This window comes from Rhinopithecus roxellana, chromosome 5 (assembly GCF_007565055.1).
Source record: "Rhinopithecus roxellana isolate Shanxi Qingling chromosome 5, ASM756505v1, whole genome shotgun sequence".
Lineage (NCBI taxonomy): Eukaryota > Metazoa > Chordata > Mammalia > Primates > Cercopithecidae > Rhinopithecus > Rhinopithecus roxellana.
In genome coordinates this window covers 45232525-45249409 of record NC_044553.1, presented here as the reverse complement: position 1 = coordinate 45249409, position 16885 = coordinate 45232525, and the positions used below count along the sequence as shown (strand labels likewise).

Below are 16885 nucleotides of genomic sequence, written 5' to 3'. Positions count from 1 at the left end.
TTCTTGGAAATATGGTATGTGTTTTACACGTACAGCATCTCTTCAGACTAGCCACATTTCAAGTTCTCCATTGCCATGTGTGCTACCGTATTGGGCAGCACAGATCTGGAAACGTTATATCAGTTGATACAGAGTTAATTATACTTGGTTAAACTGACTCACAGTAGTAAATTTAATTAATAAAAGATTTATTAATAAACTTGAATATCAATTCACAGATTACTGAGTTTTGTGTTCGTCAAGAGTTAACCTTGTTTCCAAACATTTTATTCTAGTTGTACTTGTTACTGTAATTTTGCAGTTTAATGAAATATTTAAATCAAAAAGTTTAATGCTTTGAAAATATTTACTTAGGGCTAGATACTAAGAAAAACTAAACACGCAGTCAGTTAGGAGTAAGCAAGGCAACTGCAAAAGACTGGGGAAAAATAGAATGGGCACCTGGAATTGCTTTGCAAATGTTTTTAAGTCCCTATTTCACTTTAAAGAAGTTGAAACCAGAAATCATAAATAATAATTTAGGGGTGTGATTTAATCAGAAGAGACAGTTGGACCCATAATTAAAGAAAAGTTATTGGTTCTATATCAAAAGACTGGAGAATGAATATACATATTTTTGAAACCAAAATGAAATATTTAACCTTTTTCTGCTGACCCACCAATAGTCCTGATTTAGTCAGTCAAGAGGCTTCTATTGTGTAATTTTTTTTTTTTTTTTTTTTGAGACGGAGTTTCACTCTTTTGCCCAGTCTGGAGGGAAGTGGCACAATCTTGGCTCACTGCAACCTCCGCCCCCCATGTTCAAGCGATTCTCCTGCCTCATCCTCCCAAGTAGCTGGGATTATGGGCATCCACCGCCATGCCCGGCTAATTTTTTTATTTTTAGTAGAGACGGGGTTTTGTCATGTTGGCCAAGCTGGTCTCAAACTCCTGACCTCAGGTGATGGTCTCCCAAAGTGCTAGGATTACAGGCGTGAGCCACAGTGCCTGGCCTATTGTGTAATTTTTGTAAATAAAAATGACAGCATAATACATCAAACAAGAGATAACACCTTGTCATGTCAGTACCTGCATCTCTGCCGTTTATTTTTAATAGCTTTATAGAATACTCTTACGTCAGTATATCATAATTTAATCCTGTATTAATGTACTCTTGAGGGTGTTTTTTCCACTTATTTTTCCTATTAAACAGGCTACTGAAATAAAAACCTTTGGAGACCCAAGAAAAATTTTACTTGTGCATGTGTATATGTATTTATAAATCTTTAACTGTATACATGTATGTATATATGTATACACACGTGTATAAATGTATATATTAGACACTCAGTTGGAGATGGTTCTAGAAGTGGAATTGCAAAATAAAAACATTTATAACTTGCTTACCAAGAAGGCCTTAGAGTAATGGTTTCATTTATAAGAGGTCTTTTTATGTTAGGTATGTTAATCTTTTGTTTGTTGTAGAATTTGAAAATATTATTGTTTCTTTGCTTTTTAATTGTTTTAAAACAGTTGTTTGCCATGTGCAGATTTTAAATTTACGTGTAGTCCTCTCCTTTAGTCTTTCTCTGACAGCCTGTGGATTTCCTGTCATTTTTGAATGACAGGAAATGTAGGTACTGACATGACAAGGTGTTATCTCTTGTTTGATATATTATGCTGTCATTTTTATTTACAAATCTTTAAGATTATACAAATGGCTCTTAATATTTTCTCTCAGTACTTTTATGGTTTTGTTCTTGTTTAAATCTTTAATCTGGTTGGATTTATTTTCATGTATAATGAAATGTGAAGGTTGTTTATAAATGAATGTTCAGTTACTTCAAAACAATTTATTAAACAGTCTACCCCTTTGTAACGCATCAGAATATAACATAACATTACATGATACGTTTCCATATGTGATACATTTCCATATATACATGTTGGCGTAAACGTAATTTGATTAAAAGTAATGGCAAAAACTGCAATGACTTTTGCACCAAACTATACAGGAAATTTCTGTTTTAGAGCTCATAATTTTGTCTGTTCTTTCACTACTACTAGACTGCCTTAATTACTAGGTTTTATAAGATAGTTGTTACCATAATGTAGGCAAGATACCTTCTTATTTGGTTTTTCAAAGCCCATTTATTCTTTTAGAAGACATTTCAAATCGATTTTCTAAGCACCTTATGTTACTCTAAAAAAACTTTCATTGGAATTTTGATTGGCATGACATTACATGTCTATATTAAAATGAGGAAAAGTGTTGTCTTTAGCATATCTTGTAGTGCAGGTCTACTAGTGATGATTTCTCTCAGCTTTTGTCTAAAAAATGGCTTCATTTTGTCTTCACTTTTTACTAACTTTTTTCTGGATATAAAATTCTAATGTGACAGTTTGTGTTTTGTTTTATTTTACTTTCAAGACTTTAAAGATAACATTCTGGCATGTTTCTGACTTTACTGTTTCTTATACAGCAATCATTCTTATCTTTATTTTACTGTAAGTAATGTTTCTTTTCCCCCAGACTGGTTTTGAGTTTCTTTTTGTCAGTTTTCAGCAATTTGATTGTGATGTGCTTTTGTGTATTTTGTTGGTTCGTTGAAATTTCTGCATCTGCGAGTTTATAGTTCTCATCAAATTGGGAAACATTTTGACCGTTATTTCTTCAAATATTTTTTTTGCTTTCTACTTTCCCCTTCCATTTACAGATACGTTAGATCATTTGTCATTATCTTAAAGGTCACTGGGACTCTTTTATTCCTTTGTGCTTCCGGCTCGGTAACTTTCATTGTCATCTTTGGAGTTCATATATTCTTCTGTAATGCTTAATCTGCTTCAGAGATTTCATTTTTAAGTTCTAGAAATTCCATGATTTTTAAAATATAAGATACTTTCTTCCTCACTACACCCCCTCATTCCTTTAAATTTGTGTAGAGATATCTGTTTTATAATCCTTGTCTGTGGCCGGGCGTGGTGGCCCACACCTGTAATCCTAGTACTCTGGGAGGCCGAGGCAGGTGGATCACCTGAGGTCAGGAGTGCGAGACCAGCCCGGCCAACATAGTGAAACCCCAGCTCTAGTCAGGCATGGTGGTGCACACCCGTTTTCTCAGCTACTCGGGAGGCTGAGGCAGGATAATTCCTTGAACCCAGGAGGAAGGTTGCAGTGAGCCGAGATCACACCACTGCACTCCAGCCTGGGTGACTGGAGTGAGACTCCATCTAATAATAATAATGAAATCCTTGTCTGTTTTAACTTCTCTGTCATTTCTGGATTTCTTTCTTTTGACTGGCGTTTTTCCTGTTTTGGGGTCATTTTTATTTTGTTTATTTTGAAAGGATACTGGACATTGTGAACATTATATTGTTGAACATACAAATTTTGTTTTTCTTTAAAGAATGCCAAGGTTTGTTTTTTTTTTGTTGTTGTTGTTTGTTTTTATCAGGTAGTTAATTGTCTCTTTTGGAACTTAATTTTAAGCTTTGTTAAGACTAGTTTATTCTTATTAATAAGTAGAAATCCTGCTGAGGTTTCTATTGAATGTTTCCAGTGTTCCAGAAGATCTTTCTTATCTGTCTGGTCAGAACTCAGTGAGACCATCATATTCTCCTTTGGTCTCCTCATCTCCTATTGCAATCTAGAAAGTTTTGGCAAAAAAGGATTTCCTTTGTTTTCCTTTTCTCTAGATTCATAGTCCAATACTGCCTGATATCCAATGGTTGAATAAAACAAGTTCATATACTTTTCTAGTTGTTTATAATGGTAAGACAAGTCCAGTGTTGGTTGCTCTATTACAATTAGAGGCAGAAGTCTCTCTGGCACCTTTTGATTAATTTTGATATTGTTCTTTGATTTTCCTTAGGTTTTCTGCAGATCGTCTTTACAGTTAATGGGGTTACTATTTTATTTACTTCAGTTGGTCAAACCAAAGTATTAGGAGTACAACCATAAGGACATACTGGATTTGAAAAAGCCCTGGATTTAATTAATAATTGAATATTTAAGAATTACCTTACTTTCTTAAGTAACTCCTTTTTCATCTTTGAGCTGATTTGCTTATCAGTTTAGTCTTGATTTTATAAGTTTTACTTTCAGAAGATGGCATTTTCTGGTCATATATGAAGATTTGTGGGGAGAACATTCTCTTAGGAGTCTATCCCTTAGGCCTTTTCAGTACCTCAAATAGTATCTTATGTGTGGTAAACATACATTGTAAATATTTGTTGCTACATGAAGGAGGAAAGACTGAATTTGGTAAATAAAAACTTAATCTCAGAGGTAGAAGGTGAGGTATCAGTAGAACCCTTCCCTTCTTTAAAATGCCACCGTAAGCATAGGGTTTACTGTTTTTTACTTCATAGCTATACAGTTATGGACCAGCCACTTGGTTTTGTACAAAATCGGTTTAATAATAGCATACATACCTGTTTCTCAGGGTCGTGAGAATGAAATGCAGTATGAGTTTGGGAAATTTTAAGCAGTAAGCAAAAGTTAGTTTGTAATGTGACATCAGCATCTCAAGAAGGGAGAGATCTCTAGGGGTTGGGTGGTCTCAAGGTTTCAAGACAAAGAGAGATTTGGTGGATCTGTAGGATATGGGTAAGTAGAGTGAATTGGGAAGAAGGGGCAGTGTTAGTCAACAACTAGAAGAGGGGAACACAAAGTCTTAGTGGAACAGCATAGGGATTGTGAAGGGACTGAGGAGAAATGTTGGGAGTCAGATGAACTGGAAAATAATATGGTACAAATCAAGGCATTGGAAAGAATTCTGGGTCAAAAAATTGTGGCCAACATGTAGAAGATATCACAAGAAAACTATATACCAACATCTTATGAGTATAGATGCAAAAATCAAAGCAAAATACTAGCAAACGAAATCCAGCAATATATAAAAATGATTATATACCATGACCAAGTGGGATTTCTTTCAGGAATGCAAGGTTGGTTTTATATATGTAAAAAAATCAATGTAAGTACGCCATAGTAATGAAATAAAGGACAAAAACCAAGTGATCATCACAGAAGAAACATGTAGAAAAATGTTCACAGCAGCATTATTCCTAATTGCCAAAAAGTGGAAACAACTCAAATGTCCATCAAATAAGCTGATTAACAAAAAGTGGTCTATCCATACAGTGGAATATTATTCACCTATAAAAAGGAATGAGGTATTATACATGCTACAGCCTGAATGAACCTTGAAAACACTATACTAAATGAAAGCACTATACTAAATGAAAGAATCCAGTTACAAAAGCTATATCATGTGACTATATGAAATGTCCAGCATAGGCAAATCTATAAACAGAAAGTTGATTAGTAGTTGCAAAGGACTGGGAGAATGGAAAGGGACTGCTAATGGAATATGAACTATCTTTTGGGGTATTTATGTCCTCAGATAGAAGTAATGGTTGTGATGGATGCACAACTCTGTTAATATACTAAAATCCACTGACCTGTACACATCAAAAAAGTGGATTTTATGGTGTATGAGTTACATGTCAAGCTGTGAAAAATCAATTTTATGAAGTATTAAAGGCTTTACGTTTTGGATATTAATAGCCAACATTGATTTAGCACTTACTTTGTGTTAAGTACCTGCTAAATACTTTGAATCCATTATTACAACAACCCTACACCACAGAGCAAAATGTGGCTAAGAGGGGTTAAACTACCTGCCCAGGGTTACATGCTCGTAAGTTGTAGGGCTGAGAGTCACACACCACCATATTCCATGTTACAGTGGTACACTGCCTCTCAGGCTAAGGGACTGTACACCATCCCATAGGAGGAGGGAGCCATTAAAATTCAGAGTGACATATTAATGGGGGTACTTAGGAAGGATAATTTCTCAGTGCAACATGCTTTGCTGAATGAATGGTCAAAAAAGAAAGGTCATAGACACACTGTAACTCCATTTTTCTCCTTTTTTTTTTTTTCTAAAATTCACTTCAAAATTGCATGGTTAGCCTCTTTAAATTTCATTTGTTACAATATAAGGTTTCCGTTTGACACTGTCTGATATAGGACTTGAAAGTTTTAAACTTAGGTTGTTTCAAGTCAATTCTACAAACATTTATTGAGCACTTACATGTCTAGCACTGTGCTAGATCTTGGAGAGGCAAAGGTATTGTTTAGTATGACTCAGTCTAGCCCAGGCAATAATCTGTGAATATGTAACTATTATAGTGTGGTGTGTTATGGGAGCATGGAGGAAGATGAGAATTCTCTGCATCATTACCTAAAAATGTCGTGATTTTCAAGATGCTAAGATCAAGGATAGAACTAAAGTTCTGTCATTGAATATAATTTTCAAAAGTATCTAGGAGAAAGGCATTAGTTGAAAATATTACATTTGAATGAAAAGCTACTTTATTCAAAGATAAAAGTTATTTTAAGATAAAAGATAATTCTCCATCTTAATTCCACAGTTGTTAATATTCACAACCGGGAAGAACTTAAGACTGTCTTTCTTTTCTCTTACCACTAATCTCTTTGGAGAAAATGGAATTGTAGTTGTATGGGAACCAAAATACAAAAAGAACTTCGAGGAAAGGAATGCTAGCTGTGAGGACCCTTGTGAGTAATGTGTTGTTTGATATTGGCAGATAATCAACAAATACTGGTATCATTTATTCTCAAAATCATTTTCTATGCCAGATATTAAAGAACCAGTACTTTGTAAAAGCTCAATACATATTTTGCTGGAAGGTAGGATGGGATATTAGGTTTCACTGCTTCCTTTCAATAGCAAATGCAGTTTTTTTTTTGTCATTCCTGCAGTTGTACTTTTAACAGGCATTTAAACACCAGAGCTGCAGATTTTATGTGAATTCAGTGTCTATCCTTAGAAGTCTCTTTAATAGGATGTGAAAACCCTTATAGAGATTGGGAAATAAAAACAACACAGCCCTAAGAATCTAAATCATACCAGATGGGACATGTTGAGAAGGGTAGTGTGTGTCTGATTTCCTAGGGTCCTTAACTCTTGGTAGGTGAGCCAACACTGAACATCACATGCTCAATGACTACTAAACATGTAGCTTCAGTGTTCTAGTGAGAGTAGTTAGTAGTCAGGTGGTGCAAAAGCCTGTAAAAGCTGGAGAAAATAATAGGTTTTCTTTAACAGTGATTTCCCATGAATCGTCTTTTTACACTTCAGATTATATTCTTAACCACATTCAGGGCAAGTTTTTTTTGTTTTTTTTTTTTTAATTATACTTTAAGTTCTAGGGTACATGTGCATAACGTGCAGATTTGTTACATATGTATATTTGTGCCATGTTGGTGTGCTGCACCCATCAACTCGTCAGCACCCATCAATTCATCATTTATATCATGTGTAACTCCCCAATGCAATCCCTCCCTCCTCCCCCCTCCCCCCTCCCCATGATAGGCCCCAGTGCGTGATGTTCCCCTTCCCGAGTCCAAGTGATCTCATTATTCAGTTCCCACCTATGAGTGAGAACATGCGGTGTTTGGTTTTCTGTTCTTGTGATAGTTTGCTAAGAATGATGGTTTCCAGCTGCATCCATGTCCCTACAAAGGATGCAAACTCATCCTTTTTTATGGCTGCATAGTATTCCATGGTGTATATGTGCCACATTTTCTTAATCCAGTCTGTCACAGATGGACATTTGGGTTGATTCCAAGTCTTTACTATTGTGAATAGTGCTGCAATAAACATACGTGTGCATGTGTCTTTGTAGTAGAATAATTTATAATCCTTTGGGTATATACCCAGTAGTGGGATGGCTGGGTCATATGGTACATCTAGTTCTAGATCCTTGAGGACTTGCCATACTGTTTTCCATAATGGTTGAACTAGTTTACAATCCCACCAACAGTGTAAAAGTGTTCCTATTTCTCCACATCCTACCATCAGAGTGAACAGGCAACCTATAGAATGGGAGAAAATTTTTGCAATCTACTCATCTGACAAAGGGCTAATATCCAGAATCTACAAAGAACTCAAACAAATATACAAGAAAAAAACAACCCCATCAAAAAGTGGGCAAAGGATATGAACAGACATTTCTCAAAAGAAGACATTCATACAGCCAACAGACACATGAAAAAATGCTCATCATCACTGGCCATCTGAGAAATGCAAATCAAAACCACAATGAGATACCATCTCACACCAGTTAGAATGGCAATCATTAAAAAATCAGGAAACATCAGGGCAAGTTAATGTCCATATACAAAACTATGCAGATTGCTTGTCATAAGCAAAGATAATTCCCAAGCTGAACAGTAAATGATCAATCTGATTAAGCTAATGATCAACAAAGACCAACCCATACAATTTAACATTACTTTAGGATTTTTACAGCTTTAATGTAGTTCAGCCTGAGTTAATTTCTCTTCATCCTTTGTTTACTCTCTTAAAAGAAAATAAAGTACTCCTCAGTGCTTTCCCAAAATGAAAGTTTGACAGAATAGTATATCACAACTCTATACTTGGCCTCTCTCTAAACCAACTAAAGGAAATCATCACTTTTTCAATAAGTTCTGAACACAGTCTTCAAATCATGCTAAAGGAATCAAGATGAAATATGTCAGAGTCGTATCAGAAAACTAGACAATTTAAACATCTATTATACTTGAATGGATTCATTCACAGTACATGTTGTTATTCTCTCCAGACCTCAGATATCCCGGCTGTAGATTAGAGATGATTGTACCTACCTCATGGATTGTGAGGATGAAAGATGATTTGAACGTGTTCCCCGGAAAGTGTGTGGAGGTTATTTAATCTACAGTGCAATAGTGTTGAGAAAGGGTCACTAGTGAGAGGTGTTTAGGTGGGTACTAATCTGTTAACCCACATTAATAGATTAATGCCATTATAAAAGGGCTTGCGGTTACACATTCAGTCTTGTGCTCTCTTGTTCTTCCATCTTTCACCATGGGATGACACCACAAAAAGTCTTTCACCTCGTGTGTGTCTCAACCTTGGACTTCCCAGCCTCTGGAACTATAAGAAATAAATTTCCTTTCTCTATTAGGTATCCAGTCTGGGACATTTTAGGTAAACTGAATGGACTAAGAAAAGCTAGTATATCTAGTATGTTTAGCACAGGATCTAATTCTTAGTAAAGTGTCAGTAAATATTAACCATCATTGTTTTATATTTATTTTTAAAATGAAGTTTACGGGACAATTAATGCTTGGGGAAGTGTGGTATAATAGATGAGGCACTGGATTTGATCCACCAATCATGGATCAAATCCCAGCTTTCCTGCTGTGTGACTTTTGGTGAATTATTTAGTCTCTTCTTTCATGTCTTCTTCCATTAATAAGGCCTATGAATCACTCCCTACAGGCTCATTTGAAGATTAATGTATTTAAAAGTTCCAAGCATATTGCTTGGCATATTGTAAGAACTCAGTAAATGGTAGTTGAATCTGAAACTTCCATTTGCATATAATATTTCCATTATTATATGCAAACTTCCATTTGCATATAATATTTCCATTATTATATGCAAACTTCCATTTGCATATATTTATTATTATATGTAGCAGTACCTACATTCTGCTGTCCTCTGGCAACTTTACTCTCCTTTTGTTTATTTTGTAGTTTTTGTAAATATTTTACGAATAATTTTGGCTACCAATAAGTTTTTTTGTGTATGTTTGCTCTTCTATTTCACTTCTTGGAAGACTGCCTGGGTGCTTGCTTGGATAAACTGATTAGGAATCCTTTTTCTTTTTTGGTGAAATAATGTACTGGATTTAGAATATGGTGCAGGAACCCAGGAGCTGATTTTTTGAAAAGATTAACAAGATAGACCACTAGCCAGACTAATAAAGAAGAAAAGAGAGAAGAATCAAATAGACACAATAAGAAATGATAAAAGGGATATCACCACAGATCCCACAGAAATAAAAACTACTATCAGAGAATACTGTAAGACTAAACCAGGAAGAAGTTGACTTCCCGAATAGACCAATAACAAGTTCTGAAATTGAGGCGGTAATTAATAGCCTACCAACCAAAAAAGCCCAGGACCAGACAAATTCACAGCTGAATTCTGCCAGAGGTACAAAGAGGAGCTGGTACCATTCCTTCTGGAACTATTCCAAACAATAGAAAAAGAGGGACTCCTCCCTAACTCATTTTATGAGGCCAGCATCATCCTGATACCAAAACCTGGCAGACACACAACAAAAAGAGAAAATTTCAGGCCAATATCCCTGATGAACCATACAGCAGCACATCAAAAAGCTTATCCACCCCCGTCCTGCGCAACCCCATCCCGCAGCCCCCCAGCCATGAGTTACACACAGTTCAACAAGGGCCTCTTGTATGGGCTGTCAGCCGAGGTAAAGAACTGGCTCCTGTCCAAATATGACCCCCAGAAGGAGGCAGAGCTCTGAAGCTGGATCAAGGGACTCACCAGACCTCTCCATCGACCCTGACTCCCAGAAGAGCCTGAAGGACGGGATTATCTTATACACATGAACAAGCTGCATCATCAAGGCCATGGTCAACTATGGCATGAACCCCGTGGACATGTTCAAGGCCAACAACCTGTTTGAGAGTGGGAACATGAAGCACGTGCAGGTGTCTCTTTTTGCTCTAGCAGGGAAGGGGCCGTGGAGCGGGGTGGACATTGGCGTCAAGTACTCAGAGAAGCAGAAGCAGAACTTCAATGACGCCACCATGAAGGCCGCTCACTGCATCATCAGGCTGCAGCTGGGCACCAACAAATGGGCCTACCAGTCAGGCATGACCGTGTATGGCATAAGGAGGCATCTCTATGACCCCAAGAACCACATCCTGCCCCCCATGGACCCCTCGACCATTAGCCTCCAGATGGATACAAATAAGTGTGCCAGCCAGGTGAGCATGACGGCTCATGGGACGCGATGGCACATCTATGATACCAAGCTGGGAACCGACAAGTGATAATTCCTCCAAGTCCCTTAGATGGGCTACACCCAGGGTGCCAACCAGAGTAGCCAGGTCTTTGGCCTGGGCCAGTATATATATGACCCCAAGTACTGCCCGCAAGGCACAGTGGCCAACAGGGCTCCCTTGGGTGCTGGCAACTGCCCGGAGAGGTCCCTGAATATCCCCCTTACTACCAGGAGGAGTCTAGCTACGCTAGTGAGGCTGCCAGCACTCTCTCCCCACATTGTCCCCCTGTCTGGATTTTTTGGGTTTTTCTATGTTTTCATCTTCTTTTTTTCTTTCTTAACCTGTTCAATGCTGCCAGTCAACCAAGGGTCTCTGAGTGGCAAGATAGAATCAGGCAGCAGGGCTTTTCCCCCCCTTGCCTTGGTCCCTCGCAGGACTGAGCCACCAGGCTGTGGGGGAAGGGGTCAAGGCCATATCCCAATATGTGTAGGGTAAGGGTCCCTGCTGGCACGTCCAGGCTGTCAGCAGAGCTGTGCTGGGGAGAAGAGACATGGGCTTGGAGGGAACCAGTCCCCGAAGGTTTCCAGTTGCCTCACCTCTTCCCACTTTTGTCAGCTGATCAGTTTATTGTTTCTATAGCTGCAAAAGTTTCAGGAAGTATTAACAAAAGAAAAATACGTATTTTCCCCCAAGGAATGGGGTGAGGACAGTGGGGAGGGTGCTGGGAAATGAGTCCCTTGGGAAAGGGGACCTGGCTATGATACTAAATATTTCAGGCTCCCAAGTGGCTGGGTTTCCCTAGGACCCTCAGACCAACAGACCTCAGACCTGCCTCAGGGCCCAGGTGGGAAAAGTGAGTTCCATACAAGGAAGTGGAATGCTGAGTTGTTGGGGCTAATCCCAAATCCCCACCCCACTGTAGCCTCAGTAGGTTTTATTTTTAGTTGTTGTGGCCCAGGCTGGAGTGCACTGGCATCATCTTGGTTCACTGCACCTCCACCTCCTGAGCTCGAGGGATTCTCCTGCCTCAGCCTCCCAAGTAGCTAGGATTACAGGCATATGCCACCATGCTCAGCTACTTTCGTATTTTTAGTAGAGATGAGATTTCACCATGTTGGCCAGGCTGGTCTCGAACTCCTGGCCTCAAGTAATCCACCCGCCTCGGCCTCCCTAAGTGCTGAGATTACAGGCGTGAGCCATTGTGCCCGGCCCCTTAGTAGGCACCAGCCCTTCTCCCCTTCTGGGCCTTGCCAGCTATATTGCTCCATCTCCCCTGGCCACATGCCCCGCCAAGTACTGCACAGGGACCCCCCACCCAGGGGCCCTGCTCCATGAGATAATGTAAAATACGACTGTGGACCAAACACAAATAAAACCTCTGTCTGTAAGGACAAAAAAAATCTTATCCACCACAATCAAGTCGGCTTCATACCTGGGATGCAAACAGAACCAAACAGAACCAGTGACAAAAACCACATGATTATCTCAGCAGATACAGAAAAAGTCTTCAATAAAATTCTATACCTCTTCATGCTAAAAAAAAAACTCATTAAACTAGGTATCGATGGAATATATCTCAAGAGCCATTTATGACAAACCCACAGCCAATATACTGAATGGGCAGAAACGGGAAGCATTCCCTTTGAAAACCAGCCCAAGGATGCGCTCCCTCACCACTCCTATTCAGTGTAGTATTGGAAGTTCTGGCCAGGGTAGTCAGGCGAGAGAAGGAAATAAAGGGTGTTCAGATAGAGAGGAAGTCAAATTGTCTCTGTTTGCAGATGACATGATTGTGTTTTTAGAAAACCCCATCATCTCATCCCAAAATCTCCTTAAGCTGGTAACTTCAGCAAAGTTGTAGGACACAAAATCAATGTGCAAAAATTACAAGCATTCCTATACACCAACACTAGACAGCCAACTCATGAGTGAACTCCCATTCACAATGGCTACAAAGAGAATAAAATAGGAGTAAAACTTACAAGCGATTCAAAGGACCTCTTCAAGAACTACAAACCACTGTTCAATGAAATGAGAGGACACAATAAATGGAAAAACATTCCATGCTCATGGTTAGGAAGAATCAATATCACAAAAATGGCCATACTGCCCAAAGTAATTTATAAATTCACTGCTATCCCTATCAAGCTACCATTGACTTTCTTCACGGAATTAGCACAAACTACTTTAAATTTCATAAGGAACCAAAAAAGACCCTGTATAACCAAGACAATCCTAAGAAAAAAGAACAAAGCTGGAGGCATCATGCTACCTGACTTCAAACTTTCCTGTAAGATCACATACAGTAACTAAAACAGCATGGTACTGGTACCAACACAGACACATAGACCAATAGAACAGAATAGAGACCTCAGAAATAACACCACACATCTACAACCATCTGATCTTTGACAAACCTGACAAAAACAAGAAATGGGGAAACAATTCCCTATTTAATAAATGCTGTTAGGAAAACTGGCTAGCCATATGCAGAAAACAGTAACTGGACCTGTTCCTTACACCTTATACAAAAATTGACTCAAGATGGATTAAAGTCTTAAACGTAACATCTAAAACTATAAAAATCCTAGAAGAAAACCTAGGCAATACCATTCAGAACAGAGGCATGGGCAAACACTGAATGACTAAAACACCAAAAGCAATGGCAACAAAAGCCAAAATTGACAAATGGGATCTAATTAAACTAAAGAGCTTGTGCACAGCAAAAGAAACTATCATCAGAGTGAACAGGCAACCTACAGAATGTGAGAACATTTTTTGCAATCTATCCATCTGACAGAGGGCTAATGTCCAGAATCTACAAGGAATTTAAACAAGTTTACAAGAAAAAAAAAAACCATCACGAAGTGGGCAGAGGATATGAACAGACAATTCTCAAAAGAAGACATTTATGTGGCCAACAGACACATGAAAAAATGCTTATCATCACTGGTCACTAAAGAAATGCAAATCAAAAGCACAATGAGATACCACCTCATGCCAGTTAGAATGGCAATCATTAAAAAGTCAGGAAACAACAGATGCTGGAGAGGATTTAGAGAAATAAGAATGCTTTTACACTGTTGATGGGAGTGTAAATTAGTTCAACCACTGTGGAAGACAGTGTGGCGACTCCTCAAGGATCTAGAACTAGAAATACCATTTGACCCAGCAATTGCATTACTGGGTATATACCCATAGGATTATAAGGCATTAAACTGTAAAGACACATGCACTCGTATGTTTATTACAGCACTATTCACAATAGCAAAGACCTGGAACCAACCCAGATGCCCATCAGTGATAGACTGGATAAAGAAATGTGGCACATATACACCATGGAATACCATGCAGCCATAAAGGATGAGTTCCTGTCCTTTGCAGGGACCCGGGTGAAGCTGAAGCTGGAAACGGTCATTCTCAGCAAACTAACACAGGAACCGAAAACCAAACACCGTATGTTCTCACTCATAAGTGGGAATTGAACAATAAGAACACATGGACACAGGAAGGGGAACATCACACAGTGGGGCCTGTCAGGGGTTGGGGGGCTAGGGGAGGGATAACATTAGGAGAAATACCTAATGTAGATGTGGCAGGTTGATGGGTACAGCAAACCACAATGGCATATGTATACCTATGTAAAAAACCTGCACATTCTGCACATGTATCCTAGAATTTAAAGTATAATTTTAAAAAAGAATACAGTGCTAGAAGAAGATGCCTGGTACCTATTAAGGAACTCACTTACGATTTCTTGCTGTGGCCTAGAGTAGTGGCTACTCCTTCAAACTGAGTTTGCCAGAATGGAATTCTGGTGTAGGGAGAAATTTCTTTGCAGAAAAATATTATGTAGTTTCCTTTGTTTTTCAGTAGTTGTGTAAAGACCACCTCACCTACAGTGGTGAGGTTGGAGGTGCTTATTAAAACAGATTTCTGGACTCCACTCAAGATTTTCTGAAGTTAGAATTTTGGAAATAGGTCCAGGAATTCCCATTTTACTAAGTTTACCCAGTGGTTCTTACATTCATTGACATTTAAGAATCACTAGTTTACACATAATTTGAATAGTTGGGTCATACTCCAGAAGATGTTTCCAGGCCCATTTGAGAAAAAAACCACAGTTCTGAGTTTGTTAACCTGTGCTAGAATAAAGCACTGGCGTAAACTGAAAGATACCACTCATATTGTTTGCTATGTCTATAGTTGGTCAAGAGAGAGATAATTGATGGAATCCACCTTAAGGAAAAAAAATGAATTCACAGTCAGCTTAGCAAAGCAAGGACATGGTCCAGTGTATTCCCTGTAACCATAAATTAACCAAGAAACAAAAAACTGCCAGTATTAAAAGTTTGCAGACATTTCTAAAAGCTCACACATACTATAAAACTATACAGAACTGGCAATATAGTAAACATCTGACTTAAGACAGGGGTACATATGGGCATGTGAGCAAAGTTCTACTTTGATTCTATTTCTCAGAAAGAAGCTCTGGCTCATACAGTGCAGCTGTAAAGTAAAAAGACATATCTATAAGCCACACTGCTTAAACAAGTAATACCATTGCTACTCCTCTGCCACTTTAATCTGTTTGTAGTTACAGTTTCCCCTCACTCCTGTGGCTCTTATAGTGGAGCAGCCCTTGGACCCACAGAGCCACTAACAAACTGTTTAGCTGTAAAAGACAGATGACTTTGAGAATCTTAGAACTGAGATTTCTCTTTCATTGCATAAGCATTTTTATTTTCCCACTGTGTACCAAGCATTGGTGTGTATAAAGATGCCCTTAAGTCACTCCATGTTTTACCAGTGAAGCCATCGAGGCTCACCTAGCATACAGCAAATAGGGCTGATTGTTGGTAAAATCACCTGAGTTTTTCTCTATTCCTTCTCTTCTTCTGTGCTCCAGCCCTGGTCCCTGATTTTGTAGGTTTAGCACAGCTAAACACCTCCAGTGCCCCCAGGACCCTTATGTTCCCCCTGCATAAGTTGTTCAGGGGAGCCTGGGGAATCAGCTGAGGAATTCATAGGAAATTTTATCTTCCATACTTGGCTGATGAGATTTTCTTCTTAAGCAATTTTTGGTGATTTGGCTGTTACCTGCTTAAAGTGATATTCCTTAGGGAAGGCCCATGGTTAATTTCAGTTGTAACTATTGTAAGTGTTGGTTTCTAAACATGGAAAGTAACCACCATTTCCAAGCTAATTGATTCAATTATTTGTTTACCAGTATGGAAGTAATGAAATGGGTGAATCAACACACTATGTCAAGAGATTTCCCTAAAATAGCTTGCTTTAAATTAACAACCTCTCTTTTGAGCACTAGACTTCTAACGGTAGTGTGGACATCTCTACCTGGGTATCCATCATATACCCAAATCCAACCTTCTTAGGGTAACAGATTGATTCATGACCTGACCCCTACCTTTCTCATCACCTTCATTTCCTACACCTGCCCATTGTATCCTTGCCTTACTAAACTGCTTGTGAAACCCCAAAGGAGGCATGCCTTTCACAGTTCTGTGACTTGACACATGCCATTTCTTCTACCTGAAATGAACTTTTTTCCCTTATCTAGCCAGGGAAGCCTTAGCTCAATATTTTTTTTTTCTAACTTCTATGCATATAAATAAGAACTGATCAACTTTATAGTGACTATGATGCTTTATTCTTTGGATTTGTAATCTCAAATATCGCCTCCTTTTCACTCCAGTCATCAGACTTTATTTTATTGGCCACTGATCTGTTTTTCACCAACTTTTCCTTGGAAGTTTCTTTTAATTCACTATTTTTGCCTGTTGGACTCTAATTATTTCAAAATATAATAAATTTATTTCTAATGAATTTTACTTTGATTATAGCCATTATATCATGTGTTAAGTCATCAGGTAGATTGAATGTAATTTTCCTGCCAGTAGTCCGCAAAGGACAACAAAGAGATATATGGCATAATTTCTGTAATGAATTAACATTTTTGCTTAATGTACCTTTATTAACAGCTTTATTGAGGTGTAATTGATATACAGT

The 16885-nt window shown here is 38.4% G+C and overlaps 1 protein-coding gene and 1 pseudogene across 3 annotated transcripts in view; both read left to right on the top strand.

Moving 5' to 3' along the window:
- ALDH1A2 (aldehyde dehydrogenase 1 family member A2) overlaps window positions 1-16885 on the top strand; it is a 118586-nt gene that overhangs the window by 79361 nt on the left and 22340 nt on the right. The gene's annotated exons all lie outside the window — the stretch shown is intronic.
- On the top strand, window positions 10270-15877 carry LOC104670916 (annotated as a pseudogene).